General features: G+C 34.2%; 1 protein-coding gene across 1 annotated transcript in view; it reads right to left on the reverse strand.

Moving 5' to 3' along the window:
* The window catches only part of LOC115878584 (PDZ and LIM domain protein 1-like), a 118,886-nt gene extending 116,881 nt beyond the window's left edge, over window positions 1-2,005 (reverse strand). The window contains exon 1 of the mRNA XM_030895132.1: window positions 1,843-2,005. The gene's annotated coding sequence lies outside the window, so the exon portion shown is untranslated. The remainder of the gene's footprint in view (window positions 1-1,842) is intronic.
* Between the last annotated feature and the right edge of the window lie 19,042 nt (window positions 2,006-21,047).

The raw sequence follows: 21,047 nt of genomic DNA on the forward strand, positions 1-21,047 counted from the left end.
CGGATTCTCACGAGTGAGAGTTGTTTTCGATACTCGCCAAATCGGTAGGCCATTGACCGTGGTTCGAATTCCGTGTAATCAAAGTAGGCCCCGTCCAGATGAGTCTTAGCAGCAAAATGGAGACGTTAACTAAATACTTTTTACTTTATTCATCTTCTATACCATATTTAACAGCGAACAACTCCTAAAAAAGATTATACTCCAGGTAGGTTTTTGTTTCGTCTTCTTCTTCTTGCAGTAGGGTTATCCCTGTATAAAACAACTATTTAAGCCTCTTGTGAACCGGATGTCCAAGTTTCGTACCATCTTTTTGGTGGCCTGCCAGGTGGTTTGGTTGTGTTGGGTATTTGTGTTCGCTTTCATTTTGCTATTCTATCGTGGTCCATTCTTTCAATATGGTCTTCCCAGTGACACCTTCTTGATCTTCCCCACCTCACTATGTCTTGCACTCCCAGTTCCTCTCTGATGTCGTGGTTTCGCATTCTATCTATTAAAGTGACTCCGAGTATTGTTGTTAATACTTTGATTTCTGTTGTTCTGAGTATTTGAACTATTGTCTTTGTTTTTGATGTTTCTCTAGCATAGATGATCTTGATCTTATATACGAGTAGTTTATTTGGTTGCTTATAAAATACATATAAAGTATTTTAAATGTATTTGACATAATTGTCAAACCTATCATCAACTTATCAATGAGAAATAGTAAAAAATCTTTGAATAAAAATATTAAGCTATGATATCCATGTATTCATGCATGGTGGGCGGAAAAAGGACTCTAGGGTGGGGATCTTTGACAGTTCTGTTTGACGATTCATTTGAGACATTTGAGTTTGATTTGGAATTTTGTGAATTTGTCAGTCTTTATTAATTATAATTAATTATATTTTTCATATTAGAAGTGTTTATTGTAAAATTATTACGGTTATAAAATAAGTCAATGTAATTTTGCAGTTACTAATCAAAGAAGGTCTTCCACATATATAAAGAAATATATCCTTCCAAATGTTTGTGGATAGCAAAGTGGCCAGGCATCAGCTATTTTTCATATATTTCTGTTAACTATACTTATGTAAGTTTCATCAAAGATATTTTGATTTAATTACTAGCTTGTAGACAAAATTTATTTTTAATAAACTGTAAAATTTATCTATTTTCATGGTTTATTAAAGTTACTCTGATATACTAATATATCAGATTAACTTTAAAAATAAATCCTTTGAATTCAAATATAGATATAAAAAAAAACATTTAGTGCAGAAAAGGCGAAGGCACTGAGTTAATCGTAGTCTTGACTAAGGACACAGAGGGGCGCTTTAACCTCACATTTTACTGTTAAGTTTCATATCTATGTTAATAGATGGTTATTTTGTTTTATCTATGACATAAACCAATATAAAAAAAAATGTGTTTAGAGTTTTTTAAAAAGGAAAATAGGTAACATTTATATGTAGTTCAATTTAATTAAGTACTCGTTAAAGCGGATATGCCAAAAAGTGGTAAATACTTTAAAAATAAAGTAGACTTAAGAATTCTTAACCTAAAACATTCCATATTTGTATACAAATTAGATCTTAATATACTTTTAATATAAAAGTTGGGTGAAAAGCTCATGCAATTACCAATGCAGTATATTTTAATTATTTTAATACTGTAAATATGGTTAAAAGCAACGAACGATGAACTAAATAATTATAGGAAAATTTAATGGCATTTATTCATAATGTTTCATATTTAAATGTTGGGGTTTTATTTGATTATTTCGTTTTTATATTAATTAATTTTGGCACTATTCCTAGTAGAATAGCCTATAGTCTTTCTATTATTATATAAATATTTACCTACCTTTTGGTGGTTTGGTTACTCTGCTTTAACTCCCTGCATACCATTTTTATTGACACTTATGAAACCTTCACCACAACACCAAAAAATCATTTTTCGGACGCCGAATTGTTCAGAAAAACCAAAATGACCTTTTTAACCGTGTTCCATATTTACAAAATATCCCGTCTTCTGCACTAAGCTTCTTCAGTCTGTTTGGTTAGATCTGGGGGTGGCATGCCTGAAACTGAAAATCGATACGGTCGAGACAGCTGATTTTCAGGCGCATTTTTACAGCAGATGTTAAATAAAACCTATATTAACTGGTATTTGGGGATATATTGCGGATCATATTAAAAGAGATAATAAAAGGGGCTCTAGTATTTTTTATCATGGACAGTTGTTTATAATTATTGTATAATTGCTTAACTAACCTATACTTTGCATACTATTTTATCTGCCTTGGAAATACACCTGCCAATTAGCGAAGCATTAAGAACTCGGAATAGCCAATAAGTTTTCTTATTTTTTTCTTACATCTTCAAAAATGTAATATACTGAAAAAAATAACCTCCTGAAACGTTAAGCCTTTTTTGTCTGGTTTCCGTTTGGATTCAGCGCAGTAGTGTTTAGAAAGAATAATATTTTTATTTTGAATATTTCTCTTCCAGGGCAACTCAGTGTTGCAAAAAAGCTTCATATCAGATTTTTTGTGTTAGATTTTACTACTCTAGTTTATTACAATATATGCGGGTAATGGTTAATAATTACTGAGTTATAGCCAATTCTTATAATTTTTAAACAATTTCACTTAGTTAGCCATGGAAACAAGTTCTACTAGAGTAGTCTACTAGAGTAGTCTTTGCTCTCAGAAATGTGAAGCTGTCACATCCAAATTTTGTAAATTAAAATGAACAAAAATTGTAAATATGAACTTTCAAATGAAGAAAAGCGTGTAGATACTCACGCATCAATAGAGGGGTTCCAACATGACTTTCATTATATCCTCCCCCCCCCCCATAATGAAAGAAATGTTAAACATTATTTATATCATAATTATGCAAACTCAGAGATAGGTGCACCAATTGCATGGACCGCCTCGATCACCTGACCTATTCATTTTAGATTTTTTATGCGGTATGTTTAACAATATAATTTAAAAAAGAACTTATGAATTAAGAGAGGCACTCGAAGTGGCGGTACGAGAGAAGTTTAATTAAGTCGACCGGCCCTTCTGTGAGAATAGGTAGTAATTCATTTTTAAAAGGATGCAACTCAAAACAATAGCGGATTTTTCTAAAATAACTTAAAGTGTATATACTGATATTATTTTTTTAAAGTTTTAGTTTGTGTAATGTAAACTGTACAGAACCGATAATAGTAATATAGGTATTCTGACTTTTTATAAGTTATTAATCATAACAGAATAAGAATACCATGCAATCTAAGTAAAATTAGTCAAGAAAGATAAGAATTGGCTATAACTAAATTTAACTTTTCTAACATGTCTTGAAAACCGTTCTCTAAAAAACGTAACATTCACCGGTCAACGTATCATCAAAAATGTATGGTCAAGACAAGTTGAACCAATAATCCTACACGCTTTTCTTCATTTGAAAAATTCATATTTGTAATTTTTGTTTATTTTAATTTACAAAGTTTGGATGTGACAGCTTCACATTTATGAGAGCAAAGACGATTAAACTTGTTTCCATGGCTAACTAAGTGAAATTGTTTAAAAATGATAAGAATTGGCTATAACTCAGTAATTTTTCGAAGAAAACATATTATAGCTTATATCGCTGAAAAGCTTAAAATATGGCGCTTTTTATTAAGTCATGGCCAACTATGGTTTCCATTTAAAAAAAATATGTTTGTGTTATATGTCATAAATGACAGGCTTTAGAAAAAAACCGAGGACACGATCTCATTCAGGATGTGATTATCTACAACTTTTATCTGAAAACGTTTTGTCTAAAATAGCTTATGAAGAATTAGGGACAATTTTTACAAAAGCCGAAATTTGTTTTTTTTTCGAAATATCTAGTAAGCCATCCCAAGCAGCATTTGGACGTCGGGACAACGTTGTGTCACGCGACCAAACGTCGGGGCGCAACGTCGGCACAACCTCGTACCAACCCTAGTCTGCACTACTTTGGAGAATAATTTTTGGGTCGAAACGACGTTGGATACCGACGTTGGCTAGAAGCCTAATTTAGTACAAACTGCAACGTTGTTTAATATCCTAATTCACAGAAATAAGTCGCGTTTTATCCTAAATTGGGATAGTTATAGTAAAAATATTATTTTTATGATTTAGTTAGAGACATATGTCAGATGGCAGTGAAGGAAAACAAAACAAAAGTATTTAAGTGTGGAGGATGTTTGAAGATCATAATTATTGAAACACTTTAACCGACTCTGTAACTCATTACCCAAAGGAAAAAGTTAAACGCAAACAACTTTATTGATAAATGTATTGTTTCTACTTTGAAAAATACTAATGGGCCTTAAAATTAAAAAAGTTTTAAAAATTTTCTTGAATTTTTTTTTAGTAAAATGAGAATAATTTATTCGCAGTCGAAAAAATTGTTTCCGCGTGATTTTTAGGGTCAAATATTTCAAGTTAATGTATTCAAAAAGCAAGAATTACTATTTTAGGAACGAAACATTTTCTTATTTAACAACATGGCGGCTTTCACTTTGTTGTTTTGGGAGATTAAGATGGAGTAGTTCGAGTAGTCGCATACTGGACTAATAAAGTCGCAGTTCGGCCTTAACAGGTAGTATACTAGTCGCAAGATTGCCTAATTTAGTCATCCTAGAGCCTCAGCTTGTGCCGCCCTCTATAATCTAAATAAACGAGGGAGTGGATAAACATCGGTAATATATGTCGATGTATATTTAAATTTAGTTTTATATGTACCTTTCTTATGTCCCATTTTAATTAAGTTTTTTTTTATAAAAACAAAAACAGCACTGAACTGTCTGACTGAACAGAACAATGAAGTGAAAATTTAAGATTTAAGGTTATGGTTCAATACAGTTGCAAAAAGTCGTGACTCGACGTCCTACCAACGTAAGAATAAAGAAATCTAAACAACGTTGGAATTAGTAAAACAGACGACGGCGACGTTTACATAACGTTGGAATAGGTCCTGAAACTGACGTCGGAAAACTCTATATTGTCCAACGTTGTAACTACGTTGTCCGAATCACCTAAAGATCACTTAAGCAAAAAAAGGTTACAAGACAACGTTTATTCGACGTCGCAGAAGCTTCTACTTTGCTGTAGTACTAGTCCAACGTCGGCACAACGTTATAAAAACGTTTAAATTTATTTTAATACCCAAGGTAGGGATCTAACTATTTTTTGTAACTAATCCAACGTTGTGTTTAGTAAATATGTGGTCGCAAGTCGTGAAAATGCTACTTGGGATGAACTTTTTCAAAAATCTGAAAGGCGCATTTTTATGACCCCACAAAACTGCAATTCTTTTCCCATTTAACCGACTCTCTATCTGCAGTAGTTTCCGAGATGGTGGCTTTAGTGTGTGGTAGTGTGTGGCAGTAGTTTCCGAGATACAGTGGCGGATACAGAGGGGGGGCATGGGGCCCGGCCCCCCTCCCTATAATCTGTAAATTTGGTTAAATATTAGCCTTTTGGGTTAAAAATGACGCCCTAAAAAGCATATTTTACATTATTTTTGATTTGCCCCCCCCCTAAAATAAATTCCTGTATTCGCCCTGCCCATAGAGAACATCGTAGGAAACTCACCCTGTACAACTACAGGTATAACCCTTCCCCTTCTTGGACTTCACCATCATCAACCAACAGTTTAAGATTATTTTCAAAACTATTTTCTTATCTCTTGGATTTTTACAATCGATTATCCTTTTTTAACTAATTTGACTAGAGTAGTTTTTGAAAACACGATGATAAATGAAATTTCGACTTGTTGCTCGAGTTTGCAACAAGTCGAAATTTCCCTCCAATAAAATATTAAATCTACTCCTTCGTATATTAACATGTATTTAAACTGCTTCAGCTGTGTTTCAACAAAGTTGCTTCAAACATTTTAAGTAAATGACGTACAGCTTCCATTGTGAGTATTTCAAGCAAATAATCAATAATCAATATTCAGAAGGTATTCCTGTCAAATATTATTAAACGAACATCTGTGATCTCCAAACAAACACAGGAATGCGGCATGGCTGGCGAAAATTTAACGATCTGGCTTTCATTTGATGTCGAAAATAGTTTTGAACCCGGAAAACACCATAATGTAAATCGAAAATCGTTTCGAGTGTTACAGATTCCCATTAATGCTGCCTCATTATGTTAGGTAAATATAACATTTTTAATAATACTTAGGTAATTTGCCACTAAAAGGAAAATATAATAGGTATTTCTTTTGTAAACACCATTGCGTATAGAGCTGCAACAAATAAGTTTCAAAAGACTTAAATCTTGACCCGCGCTTTCCATAACGCGACAGGTTGCGTGTTAGGTTTAATCTAACATAAAAAAGTAAGTCGAAATCACTTTTTAAACTTTTTATTTCAAAAATGTTAGGGTTGTTAAATAAATTAATACAAAGAATAAACTAATATTCAATTTTACTTTTTAATATATTAACTATTTGGTTCTTCTAAATATTCGTCACAGTTACGTGACATATACTGCAAATTGTTCTATATTCTATAAATATTTTATAAAGAATTATTGTATATTTCTTAATAAGTTTATATAAAAAACATGGGACTTCAAAAAATATATTGAATCTTGAAATTTTCCAATAATTTTCAATATATGCTGTTGCGCGCCATCTACTATTCAATTTGTAAACTAACAATGTATTCCTGCAACAGTTGGTGCCGATATATTTAAAGTAAGCCGATATTTCTACACCAGATGGCGCTGTAGGTATAAGCGCGCTCATTAATTTTTGTACTTATATTTTTTGTACTTACATTTGTATGTATTCGAATAGTATGTTATTATTTATAATATTAAAAAATAGCCATGTTTTAAAAACTTTGGAACTTTCAAAATAAGACTTAAAACTTGTTAAAAATAAGCATATAGGTACTTATTAAAATTAAAAGCATAATAAAAATATAAAGAGTTCTTGTGATGAATTACTCATTCCTTTACTTATTTTTTTTTCAAAAATATTATTCTGAAACTTATTAGGTACAGTTATTGTTTTATAGAATATCTATAATAATAATAATAATGCCTTTATTTCACAGATTGTCAGAGATTACAATAGAAAATAATATTTATAAACTATCTATACAGAGTGAGTCTTAAATAAGTGCAAATATTTTTAGGGGTAGTAAATTTTTGATCCCAGAAACACAATGTGAGGTTTTTTTACGAAAAAAAAATGAAAATTAGGATTTAAAAAAAATATATTTTTTTTACTTTTTAGTTAAAAAACGTAATTTCTGGATGATATGGTAACAGAAATAATAGGATTAATTTTTCAAGAAAGAAAACCCAGAAAAGATCCAGTGGTTCTCAACATTTAAGAAAAAACATATTTTTTTGGAAAATTTTAAAGTAAAATAACTCGGTTATTTTGGACTTATTTAAAAAACGGTAAAGAACAAATATGTTTCTTTTATCGAGATCTGCCAGCCCTGAAAATATTTGCATTTATTTAAGACTCACCCTGTATAAACCTTTAAAAAGGAGTGGTGTAACTAATGAAACAAAAGCAATGGTAATATTTTGTTTTACGTATAATGTTTTAATAGAATGTTCTTTTTGTCTTAGTAAAATAAAAATTCCGTTTTCAAATTAATAACAATAATTAATACAAATCGCCCAGAAATAAACAGAAAAAGTAACTATTATTATAGTAACTATTAACAATTTAACCATGTAGCAAACATATTATTTTTTAAAAAATTGCATGCATTAATTATTTTGCTGTTGTAACACCAAAGGTTCCAACTCCCAACTGTAACTTTGGTTAAAGTATAAAGCTTGAATTAGACCTTAGTTTCCTATTTGTATAATCTTGGAGCGAGGCTTTGAAAAACTTTGTCATTATTAAATTAACTTTTCAACTTATGCAATCCGCTTAAAATTTCTCTCTTTCCTAAATTTACATTATTTGACTGAAAATAAACTTTTCTGGATAAAAATTAAAAAACTTATTATAAATAAAACTTTCAGCTCTTTCAACTTACATAATACTGTATATACAGGGTGGCGCCTCTCATACGACGCGCAGGCTCCATTTGTTATTGAAATAATATTTTGAGCGTATGTAGGTTCATTTATAGCACTTTTTAAAAATATAGCGAGTTCTACAGGGTGTCGCTAAAAAGTTACACATTAAAGTTGTTTTTTTTTAAATAGAACACCCAATATCGGGTGCATCTCAAAAGTGGATCACCTCTATAACTTTTTTATTTTTTTTAGATAAAAAAACGACATTTGGTATGTTTAGTATATGATATAAATTAGGATTGATTGACGTATTCAGTTGCCGCTCACTTCCTGTTTCACCGGAAATGACTACAACTTTTGATGTTTAAATAAAAAAAACTAGTTATATCATTTTGTTAAAATAAAAAGAATTCTCAGAAATTTGTCGAAAATGAAAACTTATCTTACATCAGAGATAATAGATATGATTCTATTAAATGGTGGCATGAGAGGCGCCACCCTGTATGTAGCTGTGCAAATGGTTTTTGTCAAGGCAAATGCTATCTGTCTGGGCAAATAGCTTCAAAAAAATATTTTTCATTTAAAAATAATATGCCTAGGAAAATGGCATTTAACGTAGTCGTTGTTAGGAAAATGACTTTGGTGTTTGGTGGACGTATTAGCATTTTTTAGTGTAGTTTTGTCAGTAAAGTGGAACATATGAAGAAAACAAATGTTCAAGCGAGGAAAGAAATGCAGGCACTCTACAGGTTATACAGGTGTATCAGGAGGATGGTATATTTACGCAAGCAACGGTAAATTAAATGCCTATAATGAAGATGCTGCTGGTGTCACCACAGAGACGGATACCATGACTCCTTGAGTCTTAGGATGCTGTATTTGCGGCAATAAAAACCAAAGCAATTAGAATTATTATTAGTTATGCAAAAATATAGTACACGATATTTGCAGTACTGCGAATAAAGCTGATAACAGTTTTAATATTAGTATTACTTGAAGTTTTTGTGTTAGTAAAGAAAATATTTTAGAATTAATAGGAAAATATCTCACGATGGGCAGGTGAAAGCTGCCAAAATAATGACAAAGAAAAGCAAAATTATTTATGCGACGTAGAAGTAGGTAAATATAACACTGTTGCTGTTCCACAATTTGATAGCGGACCATCAGATAGAAAAAAAATGCGGAGGGTATTATATTTGATAATTAACAAAAATGTTGATATAAGAATGCCGTGTAATCGGATAGGCATAAAGACGGATGAAGAAGCCTAGACTCAAGATATAGCGAAGATGACTAGCTGACTACTGAAGCTAAACTAATATTATTTCAGTAATAAAAATGAAATAAGGTTCCAATATTCTCTTTATATCCCCTCTCCTAAATCATGAGAAAGTCATAATAATAAAATAATGTTTTAAAATATTATAATCAATAAAAACCAGATGGCTTTAATACAATATGATAGAAAAAAAGGCGTCAGCAATGGCAATGAAATGAACCTCGCTATCATTGATCGTCATTTCCAAGCCAACTGGGCACCGTTTTTTTCGATCATACGGTACTTTTTACAGAGAGACTTATAAAATAAGATATAAAACTGACAACTACTAATCTAATTAATTTATGCCGAGTAATAATATTATTAAGTACATTATTTAAAATAAGTGGAGTCACAGATATTGTCTTCATTGATTTTTATCAAGTGTCCTTTTTATTTAAAAAGAACACATACTGTTTCCTGATACATCCTAAATTTTCCCAGTAAACAATAATGACAAAATAATGGAACAAAGCCTCTTATCGTCCAGGAAGGATATTCTATCGTATAATAGGCCGTTATAAATTCTAAGTAATCTTGAGGAAAATATAGCATACATACAGTCTGTTTTAATATATTTTCGTTAAACCTTTTTAAAACAAAAAAGATGTCTGTAATTAGAATCTATAAATTTATTGTTTTTTTAATATTATAGAAGAACACAGAATAACAAGAAACAACAAATAATGGTTCAATATTTTTATGTGATATAATTAAATTAAAAACATGAACGAATTATAACATGGATAATAAATAAACCAAAATTCTTCGAGACGGTTTAATAATAAGTGTGTGTATGAAATGTTTAAGCCCCATACTCACTATTTTTTTAGAATTTTTAGAATTAGAATGAGTGGGAGGGGGGTTAATCACTTCGACCTTACAGATCCATTGTGTCCCCCTTTCTTGAATCATAACTCATCATACAGTCCCAGGGCTTTGACAAAAGCCAGTATCTGGGACGGTTTTATAGAGGGTAGTTCTCCATCTCCAATATCAGTCGTACCAAAATTCATGGCACGAATGGTTGTCGTCTCGGCGCACTCCAGTGATGAGGTGTACTGGTGTTTCACCATCTTCCCCACAGAATCTGCATTCGCCGTTTCTTCTTAGTTTCAATCTACTGAGGTGTTCATTGAGGAGACAGTGCCCTGTTAAAAACCCCGTGACAATCCGAAGATTGTTCTTACTCAGACCCAGGAAGGTCTGTGATTTTTCTTGATCATAAGCCCTCAGAAACTTCTTCGAGTGTCTTAGACCATTGCAAGATTTCCATTCCAGGTTGCGGATGGAATCTTCCAAGTTCTTTAGTTCCGCCTTGAGTTGGTTACCACTTGGAAAGCAGAACGGTTCTGGTCCACTTAGTGGAGTGTTCGCTCCTTTCCTAGCTAGATTATTTGCTTTTTCATTGCCTTCTATCCCTTGGTGAGCAGGCACCCAGTGTAGGAGGACTTTGTTTTCTTTGCCTAATTTATTCAGCTTCTCTATGCATTCTTTGACCAATTTCAAATCGATTGATACTGAGTTGATCGCCTTTAACGCTGCTTGACTATCAGATAAGATGGCTATTTCTTGTTTCCGATAGTTCCTATCTAAGATAAGTTGTACGCATCTCTCGATAGCGTAGATTTCTGCCTGTAGGATACTAGGGTAAGTGCCCATTGGTTCGGAGTAATTAGCTCTCGGCGCAAACACTCCGATCCCTGTTCCCGTATTGGTTTTGGAAGCATCAGTATACCAAGTTATGGTATGGTCTTTTAACTGCTGGGCAAGCGTTTCGCTCTTCCAATCCTTCTTATTGCTCAATACTACATTGACATGTTTGTCAAAGTTGTACGTTCTTGGCATATCGTCCATTGGGAGTTGCAGAAGTGGTATTTCCTTTTTGAGGGTGTTCCAAGCCCCTGATCTGACAATTCTCCCAGTACTAATTCCGTTAGTGACCATTCTAATCATTGTCGCATTGGCATATCTACCAATGACAATGTGCAGTGGTGTTAGATCTTTAAGTTTGTCTACCAAATAGGGTGGAATTTTTTTAGTCGGTAGGAATCCGGCACACCTCGGTCGCCAGAACAACAGACCAGGCGTCTAAGAAGATTTTTTTACCATCCTCAGAAAAAAAAAAAAAAAAAAAAAGTGGTGTTAGATCTAGAATGACCTCCATTGCTGCTGTTGGACAGGTTCTCATGGCTCCTGTGATGCACACACATGCTAGTCTCTGGACTTTGCATAGGTTTAGCCTTGCCGTCCGTTGCTCAGTTTTGTGTACCAGGCAACTGCTCCATAAGTAATCATGGGTCTTACTATCATGGTATACATCCAGCGCAAAATGTTAGGGGAGCAGCCCCATCTATTTCCGGCCAGTCTTCTGCATATCATGAGAGCCTTTATGGCTTTGCTGGTAGTGTTCTTAATATGCCTGTTCCACAGGAGTTTACTGTCCAGGGTTATTCCCAGGTATTTAACTTCCTGTGTTGGCAGTATTTCCTTTCCATCTAGTTGGATTCTTTTCAAGTTTTTCAGACTTCGCCTTCTGGTGAATGGCACTATCGCGGTTTTGTCTGAGTTGATACTCAGCCCGACAGTCCTACACCATCTCTCAGTGATACGGAGTCCTCTTTGGATAATATCACACAAGGTGCCTTCATGTTTCCCCCGAGCGATCATGACTATGTCATCTGCATACCCAATGCAGTGTATTCCCGCTAGAGTTAATTCATCTAGTAGTTCATCCACCACCAAGCTCCACAGCAAAGGGGAGGTTACTCCACCTTGTGGAGTTCCTTGCGTTGTTTTAACAGCTACAGTTTTGGTGCCCATCTGAGCCTCTGCTGTTCGTGTTGACAGCATTTCCCAAAACCAGCGAATAATAGTTCTGTTCACCCCTCTTGTTTCTAGAGATCGCCTGACCACCTTATGTGGTATATTGTCAAACGCCCCCGCAATATCCAAGAAGGCACAAATTGCTGTTTCTTTGCTATCCAGACTTGTCTGTATTAGCTCCGTTAATTGGTACAGAGCAGTTTCTGTGGATCTGCCCGTTCTATATGCATGCTGACTATCATGCAGTGGTTTAACCTTTAGATGATTTTCTCCAATTGGTTGTCAACTACTTTCTCCAGCGTTTTTAGTATGAACGATGTGAGACTAATAGGCCTAAATGACTTGGGATTTGTCCAGTCAGTTTTGTCTATTTTGGGTATGAAGATTACTTTTGCTCTTCTCCATGTGGTTGGTATATATCCCATCGCTAGACTGCTTCTTGTAATGCTTAGTAGATGGTGAGTAGCTATTTGCTGACCTTCCTTTAGAAGGGCAGGAAAGGTCCCATCTACTCCTGCTGCTTTATAGGGCTGAAAGGTGTCGATCGCCCATTTCAGTTTTTGTTCTGTTATTACTAGCTTGGCCACTTCCCAATCTTCCCTGCAAGGATTGTGGGGTTCAGTGGGAGCTACATGAGTATCAATAGGTATGCTACCTGGAAAGTGTATATAAAGTAGGAGATTTGCTCTCTCTTCCTCTCCCTCCGTGTAGCTTCCGTCAGATTTCTTAAGTGCCATGTTGAGGATAGATCCACTCTTGGCCATAGCTTTATGTAATCTAGCTGCATCAGGAGTAGAAGTGATGTTTTCGCAAAAGGATCTAAAGTCAGACCGCTTTGCTCTTCTTATCTCATTATACTCAGTTAATTTCTCGCTGTAGAGCTGCCATTCGGCACTGGATTTAGCTCTATTAAAGAGTCGGCGGACCTCCGATCTAAGATTGGCCAACTTCTTGTTCCACCAGGGCTTGTTGTTACTTTTTTGTATGCCTTTACTTGCGGGGCAACTAGATTCGTATGCATCCAATATTGCACCGCTGACTTCCCTTTCGTACCATTCTAGATGCAGATGGTTTCTGGCCCTACTTGCATCTATACGGTTTAGGTTGTCTACGAGATTGGTGTTATATATGTCCCAGTCTGTTTTTCTTGGATTCCTTCGAGTTTCTGTTTGGAGTGTGATTTCTCCTAATTTGAACTCGATGATTCTGTGATCTGATAGGGAGAGTTCCGTTGAGACCCTCCAGTGTTTCACGTAACTGATTACACTAGCACTCCCGATTGTTAAATCTAATACTTCTGCCCGCGTTTTTGTCACGAACGTGGGGCTGTTCCCTACATTGAGAACTTCAAGATTGCATGCTAAGAGGAATTCAAGTAAACACTCACCTCTAGTGTTAGTGTTAGTGCTTCCCCATACCTCATTGTTGTGTATTGGAGTCGCATCCCATTAGCAGAGGTAGTCGCCGTTGGCTGCAGAATCGCACGAGCTCCCGTACCTCCGGAGGCGGTGCCTCCCCGTCACCCGGAAAGTAAGCAGAGGCAATCACGATGTTTTTACTGCAATCCTCGATATTAAGCTGAACCATGATAGGAACAAGATCTCGGGTTGTAAATTCTGAAACACATGTGTAGTTAATGTCCTTTTTATAAGAATACAGGCTCGGGGAAATTCCTGCCTGTTATCATATATTACCTTTGAATTTTTTCCAGACAAACCTCTAATTTGTCCCTGATACACCCAGGGTTCCTGGGCTAGTACCATTGCATAATGATTTTTCTCAAAGAGTCTTGCTATTGTAGCGGAAGACCCTTTTGCATGGTGCAGGTTTATTTGGGATATCCCATGCATGGGGGGAAGGAAGAGAGGATAAGTTTGGGGTGGGAAGAGGGGCTGAGTAGGACTTTGGACCTGGTTTAGGTTACTGGGGTGTGTGAGGATTCTCCCGTTGTAGAGGGGATAGGGTATTCCTCATCTTCCTCTGACAACGGAAGTTCCTCCTCCGAGAAGTGGCCATCAACCTTCTCCGAGGATATACACCCTTCCACGGTTGGGGTTTGGCCCTCCGTGCCCTTCACAGTCGAGGAGCTAGTCTTCGGCTGAGGTTCCTGTGAGGTAGAGGCTGGAGGATATGTCTCCATTTTCTCTACCTGTTTAGCTTGGTCTCTTCTTAGACCTGATACCGGTGTTGTCCCGAATCTATAGTAAAGAGTGTATCCCTCTTTCTCTATTGCCTCCTTGGATTTGAGGTCAATTCCTATTGTGAGGACTCACTATGCGCTGATGCGTTCATTTGATTCATACATTCACGAATAGTGAGTATGATGCGATGCGCTTTGTCAATGCGCTTTGTCGATGCAATTCGTTTGTAAATTCGTCCATTTTGACTTGATATTTCTTTTGATGGTTCGCCCATGCAATAACCGTCATTCCGTTGAACCGCCGCACAACCGCTTAAATCGACGCAAGACCGTATCGATAATCCGTATCAGCGCATAGATGCAAGATGTTTGACTTTGGAGCGCTATACTCACTACGCCTTGATGCGTCGATGCAACGGTTCGTATGAATGTCGGTTTTTGGACAAACTATCGAAAGAAATACCACGAACACAGTGGGCGAACTTCTAAACAAACTAACGAACGAATTGCATGATAATCTTAAGTTAAGCAAATTGTAGAATGTAGAATGTTTAGAAGGGGAGTTACCGCGACCTTACAGGTCTATTGTGTGTTCTCCTTTCTTGAGTTATAACGAGTTATAACTCATCATAGAGTATCAAGGATTTTCAAAAGTCAGTATCTGAGACGGCTCCACAGAGGCCAGCTCTCCATCCGCGACATCAGCCGTACCAAAGGTCACGGCACGAATGGTCGTCGTCTCGGCGCACTCAGTGATAAGGTGTTCTGGTGTTTCTCCATCTTCCCCACAGAATCTGCATTTGCCATTGTTTCTCAGCTTCACTCTACTGAGGTGTTCGTTGAAGAGACAGTGTCCTGTTAGAAACCCCGTGACAATCCGAAGATTGTTTTTACTTAAATCAAGGAAAACCTTTGATTTTTCACGGTCGTAAGTTCTGAGGAACTTTTTCGAGTGTCTTAGACCGTTGGAGGATACCCATTCCAAGTTACGGATAGTGTCTTCCAGATTCTTCAGTTGGTTCCCGTTTGGAAAACAGAACGGTTCTGGTCCAGTTGGTGGAGTGTTCGCTCTTTTCCTAGCCAGATCATTTGCTTTTTCATTGCCTTTATGCCTTTTATCCCTTGGTGAGCAGGCACCCAGAGTAGGAGGATTTTCTTTGCCTAAAAAGAAAAAGCAAATTTATTTATGAGTAAAAAGCTACGGAGTAGTTTCCGTTGGATTTTAAACTCAAAGACTTCGTGTGTACGATGAGTACAGTCAATGTGTTCAGTATAATAAGATGTACTGAACACAGAAGAGCAAGTATATTGCAAAGCGCATGTAATAACGTTGGATTAAGTTGTTATACAATAAATAACATCGTTAGATCGTCGCGATGATCGATTTACTTCAAGACATGTAAATACAAGTCCCAAGACTCTAGTTGCCGCCAGGGTATCAATATCAAGAGCTAAATAACTTTTAAAATTTTACTTTTTTTGCTGTTTGCTTCATTGGTTACTGAATTGTGATAAAATAGGTCATGTTCGGAAAATTGCCCGAAAACTAAAGCTAAAGGAAAGTAACCGAAAGCAAATCACCGAAAAGAAAAAAAAATGGAAAATTGCCCGAAAAGATTGAAAACTTTCTGGTTCGTTAAAATAACTGAAAACATTTTATTGAACCAGAAAGTTGCCCGAAAAAAAATATCAGGTCATTGTTCATTGCCGTCTCTTAAAATTTCTGTGCGTATTTATTTTGAAAATTGTTTTTGTGTTTATCGAGTATAAATACGTAGAATGACAGTCAAATTTGCGGTCAGTGAAAATGGAAAACAAACTTTTACTTTACAGTTATTAGTATCAAAAAGAAGAAACAATTTGTATTTTACTCAATGTTAAAATGGAAAAGTCCAAACCACTATCAAAAAATTATTTATTAGTATAGTAACTAATAAAGAATTTTTTGATAGTGGTTTGGACTTCTGTGAGAATGAACAAACTTTATAACTTATATTTTACTATTACAAACCAATTTGGTTGGGTTTGCTTGTCGTGCTTAAATGCCCTGTATTAGAGCAAAATTTTACCAAAAACCGACATTTCGAGGAATTTTTACTCCTGACAATTGTAATTCGGTAAAATTTCTTTTCGGGTAATTTACTCTTTTCGGTCTATTATTTTCGAGTAATTCTCCTTAGATCAATTGTTTTCGGGCAATTTTCTCGGATCTAAAATAGGTTAATCCCAATTAAAACAATGATGCAGATGATAACTGTAACCTGATTATGTGACACTAGACGTTACAGTTAACGTAAGATAATCAAAACACCTTTAGTTAGCAATGCATATATTTGTATTGATGCAGAGATATCTGCAGGAAGATATTTTGAATGTATGACGTAACCTTTGTAGTTTTGTAGTATTTGAGGTGTTATTATTTGAGGAAACAATTGTCAATTAATAACACCTTAAATATCTGCGTCAAAACAAATCTCTCCAATGTAAATTGAAGGCATTTTGGTTATCTTCTAAAGTAGGCCATAGATATATTTAAAACGTTAATTCTTAATCTTATGTTAAATAGTATGTCGTAATTCTGTAATCAGTAAGGCAAAAGAAATAAAATTTTATATAGATTCTTAGCTTTTCATGTAAAATCGAATTTCTAGAATTAATTACAAAATTCAAAAAATTCTGAATTACTTTTAACACATAATTTCTATTTTTTTTTAATACGTAGACATACAATTATTACTATAGTAAACGCCACGAATGTTTGGGAGTGATTCATCGCTTGATGAAGTTAGAATGGACACGCGCGCTATCATTTTTACATTAAAAACGTAAATTTTTAATGCAGACGTAGGTTTTTAAAGGCCCGGTCTAATTATCTACCTGCGCTCCTCCTACTTATTCTAAAATGTTAGCGTGATTGACAAAGACGATACTTTATCGCGTTTCTTTGATTGATTCGTTTGTGTGCATCAGTCCATTGGTGTGCTTGCAGTGCGACCAATGGGGCACTCCAGTTTATATTTATAACCAAATATATGTTTTGACAAGACTTTGACAGTTTGCTGGAATCCTTTTTAAGTAATTTGTTACTAATAAATATTTTTGTAATATTCATCAATACCAATAAATTTAAAATTTCATGCACAAAAACATTAACAACAGATTATGTATTGATTATTATATGACTTGAAACACCACGGCAGTGGAATTAAGTTTGATGTGACCTTGAACAGATTAGTTCACATGGTAGCGACCGATGAATCACTCCCAAACATTCGTTGCGTTTACTATAGTATCGGAGTATTATATGAACAATTTTATCTGCTGCATCTCAGTTATGGCCATCAAAAAATCTAAGTTACTATATCAATGTAAGAACTCTATTTTTCTATGCTACGTTTTCTTTATCTGACGTAAAAAAAAACAGACATTTCAAAAGCCGGAGCGCAATGGAATTTGGAATGTAAACAAAAACAAGCCCAAAATTCATGCTACCTGCACTTTTCAAAAAGGTTTCAGATAACATTCAATACAGTATCGCCGTCTAAAACAGTATTAGACAGCGTCAGAGAAAGAAGTGGTACGCGCTTATTAAATTAAAACTATTAAAGTTTCTGAGGTTTAATTAAGGTTTTGTGGGTAGTTCTGAGTTCCATTGCCGTGCCGAATAAGAAGTTTAATTAAGGTGAGTTTATTTTATCTCACTGAGCAACTAGTTGGTTACTGTTTATTGTTTTTATTGAGATATATTATATTTCTGAATCTCAGATAAATTTTAAGATATTTGATTGAATATAAAGAAAAGATAATTTTCAGATGATAATATTGAAGTATTTCTTTACAGTGATTTATTTATATTCTGCCTGAAACCGTCTGAAATAAAAAACCGCCTGAAATAAAAAAAAAATTGGCCCTTACATCAATAAAAATGATTATTTCCCTCATCGTGAAATGGACCAATCAGCTAATCTAAGTTTTCCAATAAATTTTGTTTAGATAAGTGATTAAAATCCCAAGACCAGTTTAACCGCGATTATTTTTTCGGCTTCCTTTTGGGTTTTTTTTGTCGTTTATCTCTAATTCGGAGAGATTTTGGCAACAGTTCATTCAAAAACATTGATTTACAACTCATATGTATGACTTAATAACGGTTTTAATCGGTGAAAATTTTTTATTCGATATTATTTTGAACAAATAGGTGGAGAAAAATACGTCAGAATTTGATATGTTGACATGCGAAACGGTCCTCGATGCATTGTTGGGGTGCGTAACCAAGGTAGCAGAAGCACAAACATTAAAAAATTTAAAAAAATGTTGTCCGAAAATGTTAAATTTTATAGTTAATAAAATTATTATAGTTATTTGCTTCATCCTAAGTCATTCGCTTCATTCTAAGTCATTCAGGAAATAATCTAGCCGTATATTACTCAACCTATAAATTTAATTGATTAATCTACCCAAATAATTTTTTTCAATATTTTGCTTTTTAGAAAATAATTTCATGCACAATAATTTTAGAATAAAAACCTTCGACCGCTTTGCGGTCTCGGGTTTTTATTAAATTATTGTGCCATTCAACTATTTTCCAAGCAAAATCACGCGCAAAATATATTTGAATAGTTTAATCGATTAAATTTATAGGTTTGGTTTGGTCTCGTGATATAATATATGATTATTTCTAAATAAGTAAGTAAAATATTACCGAAATTATCTCCAATGAATCTTATATTGGAGTACTAGCAAAAATACTATTCTCACCTATATATATATCTAAAAATTAACATGTTCTTATTATGTTTATGAGATTTCTTAAGATAGATACTTAATGCTTTATGAACTATGAATTTTTGTAGGTGGAAAGTGAGGAGAGTAAATAACTTGTGATACAAATTCACTATCGATATTTCTGTCACTTTATGATAGAAACGAACAAACAGCATTACACTTTCAAATGTATTTTTCAGCATTTCAGAAGTTCAAAATCAAAAAAAAATTCTTCGTAGTAGTTGGCATTAAAAATTTAACAGCTATAACTAGTTTTCCACCTTCAAAACTTAAAGCGGGGCTACACTTAAAACATTTCACGGAAAAGTTTTGCATTTAACGGTTTCTCCTAGTTAGTAAAAAGATTTTTATGGTGTGATGTTTTGTGTAATAAAATTGAATTGCTTGCAGTTTCGGAAGTTTAATTGGACTGCTAAATAACTATTGCTTGTATTTAGTTAAAGAAACTGACTTTAGAAGTATTTATATATTAATTTATTATATAAATAGGGCAGTTATGGCAAATTCGTGGTAGAAATTGTTATGTATTGGATGTTAGATTATGAATTGGATCAGCTAAATAATGAATTCAAGTGGAACTAAGTAAACCTAAAATTTTAAATGGTATCCTGCATACATTCTCATTCTAACATTCTCATCTAACTCTAAAAACTTTGAAAAAGAGACGCAATGAGGAATGGACATAGACTTAAAATAAAATATAGACTGAGCATCTCATTCATAAATAGCTGGAACATGCGGTCAGACACTGTCTTGTTATTGTTGTGTTATTGTTTTAGGTTATAACGAGTGCGACACGAGCGATAGATAGGTTGTCTCTGTCGTAACGGTCGTTCCCTGACGACTCTGCCGAGAAACACAACACTGTCTTTCGTTTCTCAAGTACACCTGAACTCTCCGTATCATAGCCGGGTAATTTTTTTATTTTAATGAAGCTATAATTAAATTAAAAATATATCGTATTTAAACTTTTTTATATTTTATTAAGATTTAGGAGAGGTTTTTTTTAAATAAAAGTTTAGAAAAAAAACGTTTTAGAGTCCAAAAAGGATAAAAATTATAAAATACACGTTATAGAAGAAATTTTATAATCGAAATTACGTAATTTTTGAAATTAATAATAAATTACTAATTTTAGTCAAACATTTACAACCCCTAATATTAATCAAAACAGGATCTATTCCACAGATATAATAGAATCGGCGACAGGGAGAGAAAAAAATAATATATGATTGTTGTAATTTTTTTTCTGGTTAAGTTATGTCTTATGTAAATTAGAGAAAACATAAATCCAATCCATTAGAGCAAGGAAGGTGATAGGAAGTGGATAAAATGAAAACTACATTTATTTAACTCGGTTGAAAACTACATCTATTATACCGGGTGCGTCCCAAAAATGGCTCATCCCCCATAATTTTTTTATATTTTCAAATAAAAAAACTAAGATTTAGTATGTTAGTATATGACATAAATTAGGATTGATTGACGCATTCAATTGTTTTTGGTCACTTCCTGTTTCATCGGAAATGACTATAACTTTTAATTTTTAAACGGCACCCTTGGTATATTTCTACTTTATTCGATAGAAAATGAAACTCACACATACAGAATGCCACCGCAACACCTCGTAGTAATGGACAAGTGGAGAGGTACAATAGAACTTTACTAACTGGATTAAGCACTGCGACCGATGACGAAGCAAAATGGGACCAAAATTTATCACGAATTAAATTTGGAATCAATTCCTCTGTATGCAAGGGTACAGGAAAAACTCACATGAACTTATGTTCGGATATCGTCCAAGAGGACCAAACGACTCCTTTTGTCTTCCCTTGTGGAACTTCAAAATATAAGAACACTTTGTCAGAACGTAGAGACCAAGCTAAGTGTCATATTGAAAAGACTCAAGCTTTACAAAAAGAAAGATATGACTTAAGACGACTAGCAAATGTAAACTACAAAGTTGGAGACCAAGT

Source organism: Sitophilus oryzae, unplaced genomic scaffold, assembly GCF_002938485.1.
Source record: "Sitophilus oryzae breed Bouriz unplaced genomic scaffold, Soryzae_2.0 scaffold_1518_pilon_pilon, whole genome shotgun sequence".
Lineage (NCBI taxonomy): Eukaryota > Metazoa > Arthropoda > Insecta > Coleoptera > Curculionidae > Sitophilus > Sitophilus oryzae.